A 13540-nucleotide genomic window follows, 5' to 3' on the forward strand; every position below is an offset into this window, starting at 1 on the left:
TTTACATTTTCCTATTTTGTGGAATACATGTTTTTAAAGTATGTCCTAATGATTCTTTGATTTTCCTCAGTGTCTGTTGTTATGTCTCCTTTATTTTTCTGATTTTATTAACTGACATATTTTGTCTCCATCTTTTAGTTCCTTTGGATAAGGGCTTGTCTATCTTGTTGATTTTCTCAAAGAACCAACTGTTTGTTTCACTGATTCTTTGTATTTTTCTCTGTGTTTCTATTTTATTGATTTCAGCCCTTAGTTTGATTATTTATTGCTGTCTACTCCTCTTGGGTGTGCTTACTTCTTTTTGTTCTAGAGCTTTCAGATGTGCTGGTAAGTTGCTAGTATGAGATCTCTCCAACTTTTTTAATGTAGGCAATTAGTGTCATGAACTTTCCTCTTAGCACTGCTTCCATTGTGTCCCATAAGTTTGGGTATTTTGTGTATTCATTCTCATTGAATTCTAGGAAGTCTATAATTTCTTTATTTCTGTCTTGACTCATTTTTCATTCAGTAGAGAGTTGTTCAATTCCATGAGTTTGTAGACTTTCTGTTGTTTCTGTTGTTGTTGATATCCAACTTTAATCCATGATGGTTTGATAAGATACAGGGGGTTATTTCAATTTTCTTAAGACTTGCTTTGTGTTCCAAGTAGGTGGGCAATTTTGGAAAAAGTTCCATGAAGTGTTGAGAAGAAGGTATATTCTTTTGTTTGGGTATGGAATGTTCTGTAAACACCTGTTAGGTTTATTTGGCCTATAACATCTGTTAGCGCCAGCATTTCTCTACCTAATTTTTGTCTGGATGACCTGTCCATTGGTGAGAATGGAGCATTGAAATCTCCCACTATCAGTGTGTGAGGGTCAATGATTTAAGCCATAGTGGTGTTTCTTTTACAAAAATAGGTGCCCTTGTGTTTGGATCATAGATGTTAAGAATTAAAATGCCTTCTTGGTGGATTTTTCTTTGATGCATATGTAGTGTCCTTTCCCTTAAAGTGGCTACACCAGCTTTTTTCTTACATCCATTTGCTTGGAATATCTTTTTCCAACCCTTTACTTGAGGTAATAACTATTCTTGATGTTAAGGTATGTTTCTTGTATTCAGCAGAAGGGTAGATCCTGGTTTTTGCTTCCATTCTGTTAGTTTATGTTCTTTTATTGGGGAATTGAGACCATTGATATTGAGAGATATCAGTGACCAATGACCTGTTATTTTTGTTGTTGTTGTTGTTGTTGGTGGTGGTGGTGGTGGTGTGTGTGTGTGTGTGTGTGTGTGTGTGTTTCCTGTGTTTTCATGGGTGTAGTTAACTCCCTTGGTTTAGAGTTTTCCTTCTAGCACCTTCTGTAAGACTGGAGTTGTAGATAGATATTGATTGTTTAAATTTGACTTTATTGTAGAATAGCTTATTGTCTCCATTTATGGTGGTTGAAAGTTTTGCTCTGCATGGTAATCTAGGCTGGTAATCTGGGGTCTACTTAGAGTCTGCAGCACATCCATTCATGTAAGCGTTACAGCTCTGAAGGGAAAGGTCTCCTGACTGTCGGAGCCAGGCTGTATCTATAGCTGGGGGGGGGGGGGGTCCCCCACAGGAATGTGGCAATCCTGCTCCTCTCCGAGAGACATTACAGTTCAGCTGTGCTCCACTCTGCTAAGAGATTTTCCCAGCAGAGATGTCCCTTCTCTGCTCTACTCCACTAAGGGAATTTGCCAGCATAGATGTCCCTGCTTCCCTGCTCTGATCAAAGTTGTCACTTCTCTGCTTTACTCTGTTAAGGGGGAAACACCCCCTAACCCACCCCCACCCCAGCAGAAATGTAGCAGTTTGCTCCTGCACTAGCAAAAGTTGTTACTTCTCTGCTCTGCTCCACTCTGATGGATGAAGGACTTCACCCAAAACTCACTCAAGAGATAAGGGTGGAATCCAGGAGAGTGGCTGCCTCTGCCAGGGTGGGAAAGGGCAGCAGCAAACTGAACAGGCGCAGGGCCTATATCGGGCTTCTTAGGGCTGGAGTTTTTCCAGGGTGAGGATTTTCAGGGTGGATATTGGCTGGATTTCCTGCTCAGGGATTGGTTGGTTTTTGTGCTGGGTTTGTCAGGGGCATAATGTGTTTCTTTGGTTCTGGTTTCAGGGCCAAAGTGTGTTTCTTTCACTGGCTCTTTTTAACATTTTGGCTCTGGTTTCAGAAAACAGGGTGTGTTTCTTTCACTGGCTCTGGTTTCAGGATCAAGGTGTGTTTCTTTGGTTCTGGTTTCAGGGCCAAAGTGTGTTTCTTTCACTGACTGGCTCTGGTTTCAGGGTCAAGGTGTGTTTCTTTGGCTAGCTCTTTTATCCTACAGTCCAAGCCTTTATGGCTTTTATAGTCTTCATTGAGGAGTCAGGTATAATTCTAATAGGTCTGCCTTTATGTGTTACTTAGTTTTTTTCCCCTTGCAGATTTTAATATTCTTGCTTTGTTCTGTATATGTAGTGTTTTATGTTCTGTAAGCTTGTACCTTGATGGGCATCTTCTTTTTTTTTCCCTAAGATTTATTTATGTATTATGTATACAGCATGTATGACTGCAGGCCAGAAGAGGGTACCAGATCTCATTACAGATGGTTGTGAGCTACCATGTGGTTGCTGGAAATTGAACTCAGGACCTCTGGAAGAGCATCAGTGCTCTTAACCTCTGAGCCATCTCTCCAGCCTGGCATCTTCTTCTTTAGGTTAGGAAAATTTTCTTCTATGATTTTGTTGAAAATATTTTCTGGGCCTTTAAGTTGGGATTCTTCTCCTTCTTCTATTCCTCTTATTCTTAGGTTTGCTCTTTTCATTGTGTCCCAGATTATCTGGATGTTTTGTGTCAGGAATTTTTTAGATTTAACATTTTCTTTGACCAGTATATATCCATTTCTTCTCTTGTATCTTTAATGCCTGAGATTCTCTCTTCCATCTCTTGTATTTGTTGGTGAAGCTTGCCTATGTAGTTCCTGTTCATTTACCTAGATTTTTCATTTTCAGAATTCCCTCAGTTTGTGTTTTCTTTATTGTTTCTATTTCCAGTTTCAGGTCTTGAACAGTTTTTTTTCCTTCAACTGTTTGTTTGTTTGTTTCTTGGCTTTCTTTAAGGGATTTATTCATTTCCTCTGATTGTTGTTTGTGTTTTCCTGAATTTCTTGATTTATTAATTTCCTCTTTTAGGACCTCTATCATCTTCATATAATTAGTTTAAGGTTTTTTTTTTTTTTTTTTTTTTTTTTTTTTTTTTTTTTTTTTTTTTTTTTTTTTTTTTAGTATCACAAGAGTTTATTTAGCAAAAGTTTCATATAAAAGTATACATGACCCAATTCTACACCCCAGTCAAACAGTCCTTGGGGAAGGACTCCTCTGCTGACCAGCCATTGTTGAGACTCTTTCCAAGGCTTCTAACATGATGACGCTGTTTCCTCGTATGACCACCATGCCGATGTTATTCTGTTGCCCACTAGTTGCCATCTCCACACACTCATCAATCACAAGATTCACAAAGGGATCAAAGCTCCGAGGTATTCCTTATCCATGTCGGCCACCATTTAACTTCAATGATAACTTCTTGTCCATAAATTTCTTCAGCCCGGGAGGGAGGGTGGGCCTTGCTCACGGCGACTTTTCAGCGGGCTCGGGACGATGGAAAAGCTAAGGTCTTTTTGTTTTTTTCTTTGTTTTTTTTTTTTTTTGAGACAGGGTTTCTCTGTGTAGCTTTGTACCTTTCCTGGAACTCACTTGGTAGCCCAGTCTGGCCTCGAACTCACAGAGATCCACCTGGCTCTGCCTCCCGAGTGCTGGGATTAAAGGCGTGCGCCACCACCGCCCGGCAAATAAGGTCTTTTTCTTATGCTCCAGCTATGCTGGAATTTGCAGGGCTTGCTGTGGTAGGGTAGCTGGGCTCTGGTGGTGACATGCTACCTCGGCTGCTGTTGATTATGGTCTTACGCTGGCATCTAGGCATCTGGGTTTGGGGTGATTATAGGTCTAGGTGCCAATTTCTGGGTTTGTCTTTGTTGGGTGACTGTTTTGTTGCTTGGTTTCTGTTACCTCTCTGAACTTTCAGAGAGTGTTGATTCTGTGGCCTGTTTTGCTTGTCTGCTTGGCTGGTGTGTTTATGGAGAATGCTTACTGGTGTTGGAGGCTGGGGAGATGGTCTGTTGCAGCACTAGGGATGACTCTGAGGATTGGTTCTAGGGGAAGAGAGAGTGGAGAAGGTCTGCAGGCAGCCTACCTGGGCATCTGGCAGGCATGGTCTGTGGCATCCACAGGAAGCATGAACAGGGGAGAGGGGAGGCTGCAGCTGGTGTTCTGTTGCAGCGCTAGGGATGACCCTGAGGATTGGGTCTGGGGGAGCAGAGGTATATCCACGTATTTGCCTGCCCTTGCTTGTGCTCTTTATAAACAAGGCAAGGCGGATCTCGACTTTGAGATTACATAATGAATAGTGAGACCTGTAGCATGAATCTTAAAAGGTCTTATTAATCAAAACAAATGCTGAAAGGTCAGAGAGACAGAACAGGCCACAGCCACCTCACCAACTTCTCAGCCAGTCCTGTTTCCTCAGACTGGAGGCCTCTGAGTCCTCATCCAGAATGAATCTCAGCTGAACTGCTGCTAAAAGCCTAAAAGCTTAACTGACCCTAGTTCCTGGTTTTCATGCCTTATATACCCTTCTGCTTCCTGCCATCACTTCCTGGGATTAAAGGCATGAGTCACCATGCCTGGCTGTTCCAGTGTGGCCTTGAACTCACAGAGATCCAAATGGATCTCTGCCTCTAGAATGCTAGGATTAAAGGTATGAGTGCCACTATTTTCTGGTCTCTGTGTCTATCTAGTGGCTGTTCTGTTCTCTGACCCCAGATAAATTTATTAAGGTGCACAATATATTGGGGGACACAACATATCACCACAGAGACCCAGTCTCTAAAACAAAGTGTAGAATTATGTGAGAGTTTAAAAAAAAATTGTCACACATTCCCCATCTGCCTTTCAGGGTCTATAATTCTATGTACATGATTATGATTATATTCTATAATCACATGTAATAATAAAGTATCATACCATTAAGTATTTAAACCATAATTGCGCATGCACTCTGCTGTTCACAATTGTCCACTACAGTTCCTTGGTGGTGGTCTCATCTGTGTTTTTCTTCCATGTTGTATTTGGAATCCTCCAGCTGTTCTGTTTAGCTGCTTCTACAGTGTGCGTTCTGCAGTCATCGCCTCCCTTTTATCTGACACAGCAATTCCCTCTGGTTAGTCAGTTCAGCTTGGGTTAGTGCAGTACACTAATGCTTCTCTCCCTTTACATTGTCAGATGTCATGATAGGAGCTGTTTTAATATCCTCATCTCCCAATCCTGTCATGCGGTATTTTAGGTGACATTTTTTATGGTGGTATTTATTGAATTTCAATTATTGTGAATTTTACTTTGTTGCTGGATTTCTTTGTTAGTTTTGATTTGTTTGTTTAATTACTTATTTGTGGTGCTGAGGCTGAGCTCAAGACTCCATGCATGCTGGGCCAGCTGTCTACCACTGAGCCATACCTCATAATATAATACTCTTTAAACAGATCTTCTCTCCTTTTTTTTATATGCATGTGATATGGTGTATGTTCTTGTTGGTGTAGGTATTAGCATGTGTGAGACAGATTCTCATGTATGAAGGGGCCAGAGATTGATGTCAGGCATCGTTTTCTCCTTTTTTTTCTTCGAGACAGGGTTTCTCTGTGAAACAGCCCTGGCTTTCCTGGAACTCACTCTGTAGTCCAGGCTGGACTTGAACTCACAGAGATCCACCTGCCTCTGCCTCTTGACTTCTGGGATTAAAGGCATGTGCCATCACCACCTGGCTTGTTTTTTTGTTTTTAATTCTTCATATGTATTATTAGTGTATATATATGATAGTGGGTGGCAGTCTACATGCCAGGGCATGCATGTAGAGGTCGGAGGACAACTTTGTGGAATTGGTTCTCTCCTTCCACCCAGTGTAGAGGGGATTGAACTCAGGTTCAGCAGAAGTGCACAGCAAACACTTCTACCCTCAACCGGCTCACCATCCCTCTACCTTCATTTTTTGAGACAGGGTCTCTCAGCTTCTGCTGATGCTCATGGGATTGGCTAGACTGGCTGGCCAGTGAGCTTCAGAGATCTGCCTGTTTCTGTCCTCACTTCACTCACCAGCACTGGGGGTTTCAGGAGGCACCAGAGTGTCTCACTTCTTCTGTGAGTTCTTGGGATCCGAACTTAGGTCCTCATGACTATGCAGCAGGCGTGTTACCAACTAGCCATCTCTTCAGCCTCTTCAGGTCCTTTTAAGGGTTCTTTTTAAATCTCCTGGACAGGACTGACCAGCCTGGTAGACTGCAGTGGGTTTTGCCGTGTTCCTGGGGTGAGGCCTTCCTAGTGCTCTACATGCTTTACTATGAGCTGCTAGCCTGCTGGTGTTTTGCTGCTGTGCCCTCTGAGCTCTAGGAATTGTTTACCTACCCTTTCAGGCAGCTCCCTTCTACAGCCCTGGTTGGTGTCCCTGCCCAGCCCCACATCCTGGTTCCCTGAGCTGTGGACTCCAGTCACACCAGTTTCTACGGACTCAGAGCTCCAACTCCCACTGCTGTGAGTCCTGGAGTCTCCTGCAGACAGGCTCACTGTGTGCTGCCTTGTTTCAGGGTCTAGGAACTGTTCTGTTCACCACTGCTCTGTGTATTTTCCCATTGCCCCACACTTGCTTTAGGAAGGGAGGGGACGTAAAAATCCAGTTCTTGTTCTTCCATTTTAACTCATAATGCAAGCCCAGCATATTATACTTTTAAGGTCCATTTTCTTACAATTTGTTGCTGGTGGATAGTAATACAACACAACTCTTAAAGTATGAGCAACTTTGCTGGGTCACCCACACCACCCTGTCCTCCCAAAACAGTGTCATTCATCAGTCAGGTTTGGTGTAGTAGTAAGCCCGGATCTCAAGAACTTCCAACAGAGGCTTTTCACACCTAACACCTCTAGACCTGGCTACTGGAAGCTCTGCTGTCTGCCTTATGTACTTTGGATCTTGGGCTGAAGGGGCAGAACTTAATAGGACATGCCACTCACAGGGTACCCTTCACAAGGTAAAGAAAGCCTGTGAGATACAGTACATCTTTTAGTTTCTCTTCTGAGGATGCATATGTTATACTCACATCTTAGTGGCTATAGAGAGTCACATGGCCATACCTAGGCTCTGGTAAGAAGAAATGTGTTTTAGCAGTTATATGTTGACTCATGGGCTCATGTGAATTGACTATGGACCGTGTTGAAGAACATTGTGCTGATAGCCTGAAACCAGTGGCCATTGGTAATGATCTGGATGAGTGTCCCCCAAAGGTCCCCATGTGATAGATTTGGCCCTCTGGGTGGTGCTGCTATGAGATAGTGGAGTCTGGTGGGAAGTTGTCAGGTCATTAGAGGTGTGCCTTTGACAGTGATGATTGCTTTCTATCTTCTCCCTCCTGCTTCCTGCCCCAGGGACTCAGGCCATTTTGCTCTGCTATGTGTTAGCTGTTGCCATCTGGTACCCACCCCCCACCAGAAGCCCAAAGCAATGATGTGGAACCTCCAAAACCATGAACTAAAATAAATAAACCTTTTTTCTAGAAGTTAATTACTGCTTCAGGTATTTTGTTATAGTAGTGGGAAGCTGTTTATAAAGGCATCTTGAGCAGGCTGTCAAATTCATGCAGAGGTTGCGTCTGATAAAATGGTCTTAGTTTTGGGGAGTTCCCAGGGAAATACACTTTGTCATGCGCATTCAAAGCAAACAGAAATGATCTTGCTGAGGATTAGCCAGATTTCTTGCCAGGATGATCTCATGGTTACCAGTATCTTTTAAAGAATCCTAATTACCTCTTTAATTAATCCCAGTTAGCCAGAGTTCTGGAAAAAGGACTTTACCTCTTTGGCTTGTCCTTAAATACATTTCCTCCTGGGTTTTGCTGTTCTTCTCTGTCTTTTTTTTTTTTTTCTTTTCCCCTCCGAGACAGGGTTTCCTTGTATAGCTTTGCGCCTTTCCTGGATCTTGCTCTGTAGTCCAGGCTGGCCTCGAACTCACAGAGATCCACCTGCCTCTGCCTCCCGAGTGCTGGGATTAAAGGCATCCACCACCACCGCCCTGCATTCTTCTCTATCTTTAAAAAGACTACGTCAGAGTCATGTCACACAGGAGATTCTCTTACAGCCTGCAGATGTAATGATTCTCTCAAATTTCCCCTCCTGAATTTTAAGACCCGTTAAGTCGTAGCCGAACATCACGGCCCTATCCCAGAGGCACCCAAGGCTTAACCAGAACTCTCAGCCCCTTTTACCTCTGTCTTCTTTCTGCTCTTTTGCCCTGTGTCTTAGGCAACTCTTTTTTTTAAAAGATTTATTTATTATTTATTTAGTTAATGTACACTGGTGTTTTGCCTGTATGTATTCTGTGTGAGGGCGTTGGATCCCCTGGAACCAGAGTTACAGATAGTTGTGAGCTGCCATGTAGGTGCTGGGAATTGAACCTGGGTCCCCTGAGCCATCTCTCCAGCCCCCAAAGCGACACTTGAAAATAAATCAATTGGGGGCTTGCTTACAGCTTTAGAGGTTTAGTCCTTTATCATCATGGCAGGGACCATGGCAGCACTCATGGTCCTGGAGCAGTAGCATTGTGATCCTCAAGCTAAGAGACAGCGAGCCTGGTCCTGCCTGGCATGAGCTTTTGAAACCTCTCAGCCCACCTCTAGTGACACTTCCTCCAACAAGGCCATACCTCCTAATCCTTTCCAGTAGTGCCACTCCCTGGTGATGAAGCATTCAAATGTGTGAGCCTGTGGGGACAATTCATATTCAAGCCACCACTCCCTGCGCTCTGCCTCTGCTATTGTTTCCTCTTTTCTCCTGCCCCACCCACCATCTCTCTGTGCCTGAGCAGTCCTGCCTCCTAAGGCACACAGGCAGCTGGCTTCTGCTGTGATGCAGCCCACTCACCCTTTCCCTGGTGTGCACCTGCTCTAGCCCCTCAATGTGCTTCCTTTCCCCCGCTGCCTCTTTACCTGTCCGGAAACACAGTTCCAGCACCTGCTCCCTGGGCAGACCTCCTCGCCGCACTCCCGTCCTTTGTCTATACCTCTGCTGCAGGACCCAGCCTTCCTCAGGCTGCCCTCATCCCTCATCTGCTCGTTTCTGTTCCACATGGACCAGCCTCCTCAGAAGCCACGAGCTGAGCTTTGTCTCTGCATTCTTGACTAGATGTCTGGCACCTGTTAGGTGTTTCATAAATATTTGAGTAAAGAAAAAAAAATGAGCAAAGAAAATTATACTCGGAATCTGTGTTCACTCCAGAAGTGTTTGGGTGTGATAAAGAACAAGCTAATTAAAACTACACTAGGAGACACTGCTTCAGCATCCCAGGCACACATGAGCAGATAGGCAGCAGACGACCCAGCCACTGACCATAGGCACCCAGGTGGTGGACGCTGGTGTTCACATTGGTCCTGGCATGATCGACAACCCAATGAACCCAGACAAGACTAAGATAAACTACTTGTCCTCCAGTAGAATAAATATTTCAAATAAAGTCAACCCAAGAAAGTCAGGCCAAACAGCTATTGATTGCTAAAAGCCTGAACTTGAGCCCAATGAATATTCCAAAGTTCACCTCCATGCAGCTTGCCTAAATGGTGATCAATACGCAATTACTGCCCCCTTTAAACATGTCCTGCACTGCCTACCCAAAGAAGGGCTTTTGCTTTTAAAGTCTTTTGTTTCATAAATTTGCTTAGGCAGGGAAAAAAGAGCTCCTTTGCCTTTAGTATTTCAGGCAGTCCTGTGTCATTTGTGAACCGGGTTCAGTGTATGCTCAACAGAAGCTGAAGGTGCCCTGGTCTGCAGCCGCCCTTCACTTCAGGAAGCCTTTTCCTGAGTGCTAAACAATGAGCATTGGTCGCTCAGTTTCCTAATTTCTGCCTGCATGATTATCTGCCCTAGCCATAACCTCTGTAAATTCCAGCTTGTAGAGCAGGGTGCAAAAGTCTAACTGCAGTGAGAACAAGTATGTTATTTGAGTAGCCTCCTGCTAGAATTTCATCCTGAGACAGAAAGTCCTTCCCAGTGGATTTCAAACCTTGTTTGCCTCCTCCTGATGTTTAAAATTTCATATTTCTCTTAAATAGGCCTTTTCACCCCCCTGCCGCAGTCAGTCATCCTTTTGATTCTCATTTACACAATTGCCGTAGTCTCTGAATTGTCTGTCCTCCCTGCCCACAGGTCTGCCCCTTCCTCTCTCTGTGGATGGAGCTGGGCTTCCCTCGCAGCACAGCAGGGGCCTGATGTGACCACATTTGTGCCTACTGTCATCTTCATCTCCACCTGTGTCCTGACACCAGTGCCCCCGCTCACCCCTCTGCTGACAGGCACCCCCTGCCATTTGATGCCTTCACTGGCTCCTCACAGAGGAGCTGCTGTTTCCTTCCTCTTACCATCTTGAACATAACCCCCATCACTATCCTTTCCTCAAATTTGTTAAAAACAGGAAACCTCCAGTTTCCAAAAGCAGTGTCTGAACAGGCCTGAGTTTGCGGTGGCCTTCTTTCTGTCCTCAAACTCAGTAGCTGCACAGATTGTTGGATCTTCTGTGGTGAGGAGGAAAGAGGTGGGAATATTGGTTGCGCACCCTGGTTTTTCTTGTTGCTTTTCTCTGAACACCTTCGTGTTCCCCGGCTTTCTACAATTAACAATGTAAGCTGCAGGGCACGGTGACATCTTTCATCTTTGACAGGAAAGGTGTCCAGTGGTATTGTGAGGACCTAACACAGGACCTAACACTTTCCTGATTACTTCACATTCATTTGGTCTCCCCAAGTGGATGCCACTTTTCGGCACAGAAGCCATGTCTTTGTGTCTGTGTGGTTGATTGGCCACCTGTACCCAGTTAGGAAACAGGTGATTTGCTTCTCTGTGCCTTAGAGTGTTAAAGAAAACCATGTACGATTGTAGGACAGTGTTCTCCGTTACTTTTAGATCTTCAAGATCTCCAGAGGCCCGTATACTGATAGATAAAGGATCTGGTGGGATCTGGTTGCTAGCCTGCAGCACTGCTGGGAGATAGTACAGCCATGGTGAGGGAGGGTCTCATAGCAAGGAGTAAGGCCGCTGAGGGTCTGTGCTTGAAGAACACAGAGGGACTTCCAGCGCCATCCCCACTGCTTTCTGAGCACTGTGATGTGAGCAGCCCCATTGCTACACAATCCCATGGTTACAGCCCCATTGCTACACAATCCCATGGTTACAGCCCCACTGCTACACAATCCCATTGTTACAGCCCCACTGCTACACAATCCCATGGTTACAGCCCCATTGCTACACAATCCCATTGTTACAGCCCCACTGCTACACAATCCCATTGTTACAGCCCCATTGCTACACAATCCCATTGTTACAGCCCCACTGCTACACAATCCATTGTTACAGCCCCATTGCTACACAATCCCATTGTTACAGCCCCATTGCTACACAATCCCATTGTTACAGCCCCACTGCTACACAATCCCATTGTTACAGCCCCACTGCTACACAATCCCATTGTTACAGCCCCATTGCTACACAATCCCATTGTTACGTACTGTTTTATGTGGATCCAAGTGACCACAGAGGAAAAGCTCTGAAACAGTAAGTCGGATAGCAGGTACCTGCAGACTACCCACAGCCAACACCATACCTAATGGTCCTGCCAAGGTCAGCAGCAGACAAAATGTCTTCTTAGGCACTGGACAGTTAAGCAACGCTATAAAATAAAAGACATCCAAACTAGAAAGGAAAAGGAAGAGTTATTGCAAATAACATGATCTTACTCCGTGGATTCTATTATTACAGCTATTAGAACTAATAAAGAAGTTTCTTATAAGATCAGTGTAGAAAAATTAATTGTATTTCTTGTAATGAGCAGTCAAAAAATAAAGCTAAGGAATCCATTTATAACAATAGTAAGAATAACATATCTAAATAAATTTAACAGAAGTATGATGTGCAATGGAATAGCAGCTGGAACAGTTATTCTTGAAGAGTAACTAAGCTCACGCCTCTCAATAGTAGACTGGCATTTAATAGAGGGATGTGGAGAAGAACGGGATGCTGAGATGAAGCCATATATACACAGCCAAGAAGAATGGACAGCTGAATTAAAAAACTGTCAGCAATTTCCAGAATTTAAAAATCCTGAATCATGACATGACACTAGTGGAATTCAGGTCTTTCTGGTACATGGACTGCTCTCACCCAATGTGAAGTTGAACTGTTGACCTTGTGTACATCCTACTTCACAAATGAATCTGTCAGATACGATAAGCCTATAGGCTGAAGATGATGCCCCAGCACTGTGGAGAAACCTCAGGTGACTGTCCAGGCAGCTGGCTGTTTCTGTCAACTCACAAATTTTTTGGAAGTTGCTTGCATGCACTTCCTGTTTTTATTTTTGTTAGCTAATATTATTTCCTTCTTGGGTCTCTGAGGGAGTTGAAGATTAGTTAGTTATAGTTGAAGATTAGTTAGTTATAGTTGGTTAGTTAGTTATAGTTGAAGATTAATTAGAATAAAAGTGAATTAGATACATTTTGGACTTACCAAAATAGGATAGATAATGGAATTATTTTCTCTGAATTTGTCAAATGCAAATGGACTAGACATTGTTTAGTTATTTATTACTTGTATATATTGTATATAGCTATTGTACTTTTGTATATAGTTTTTCTTTTGTTGGTTATAACCTTTTGCTTTTTTTTCTTTTTATTAAAATAGAAAAGGGGAAATATGGTGGTATTTTATTTGTACTGAAATGTGATTTTATTTGTATGTTAATAAAGTTGCTTGGGGGTCAGAGCTAATAGCAAGCCATAGCAGAGCTGGGCATTCGTGGCACACGCCTTTAATCCCAGCACTTGGTAGAAGAGCTAGGTAGATCTCTGTGTGGTCAAGGATACAGCCAGCATTGGAGACACACGCCTTTAATCTCAATACCATAGAAGACCTGGAGGGCTGTACGAACAGGCAGTGATGAGGCAGTCATGTGTTTGGGTTTACGACCAATGAGAAGGCAGAAAGACTATATAAAGACAAACACACAGGAAGTAGGTCTCTTTCGGAGAGGTAGGACCACCGCAGGAGGAAGGGTAAGGTTTTAGCTCTGAGCTCTGACCTCTTGGCTTTCTTCTTTACATTGGTTCTGTGTTTCTTATTTAATAAGACAGTTGGTTACATCTACAGAAGTACATTGTTTTATTTTATCGGAGATTTCTTGACACAGGGATCTTCCCATGTCACTATAGCCAGCTTGGAGCTCACTATGTAGACAAGGCTGGCTTTGACCTAATAGAGATCTGCCTGCCTCTGCATCCTAAGTGATGGCATTAAAGGAATGTGTCACACTGCTCCCTGCCGAAACATCAAGAAAGTAAGGAGAATAATTGATAGAATAAGAGGAAATGATTAGATCATGGATCTGTTGAGGGACTTCAGAAGTCCTAAGTTCGTAAG

At 43.6% G+C, this 13540-nt stretch overlaps 1 protein-coding gene and 1 pseudogene across 1 annotated transcript in view; one reads left to right on the top strand and one right to left on the bottom strand.

Annotated features, from left to right (window-relative positions):
• The window catches only part of Ctnnbl1 (catenin beta like 1), a 185449-nt gene that overhangs the window by 107343 nt on the left and 64566 nt on the right, over nucleotides 1–13540 (top strand). The gene's annotated exons all lie outside the window — the stretch shown is intronic.
• Nucleotides 3338–3592, bottom strand: LOC114687044 (annotated as a pseudogene).

This window comes from Peromyscus leucopus, chromosome 4, assembly GCF_004664715.2.
Source record: "Peromyscus leucopus breed LL Stock chromosome 4, UCI_PerLeu_2.1, whole genome shotgun sequence".
NCBI lineage: Eukaryota > Metazoa > Chordata > Mammalia > Rodentia > Cricetidae > Peromyscus > Peromyscus leucopus.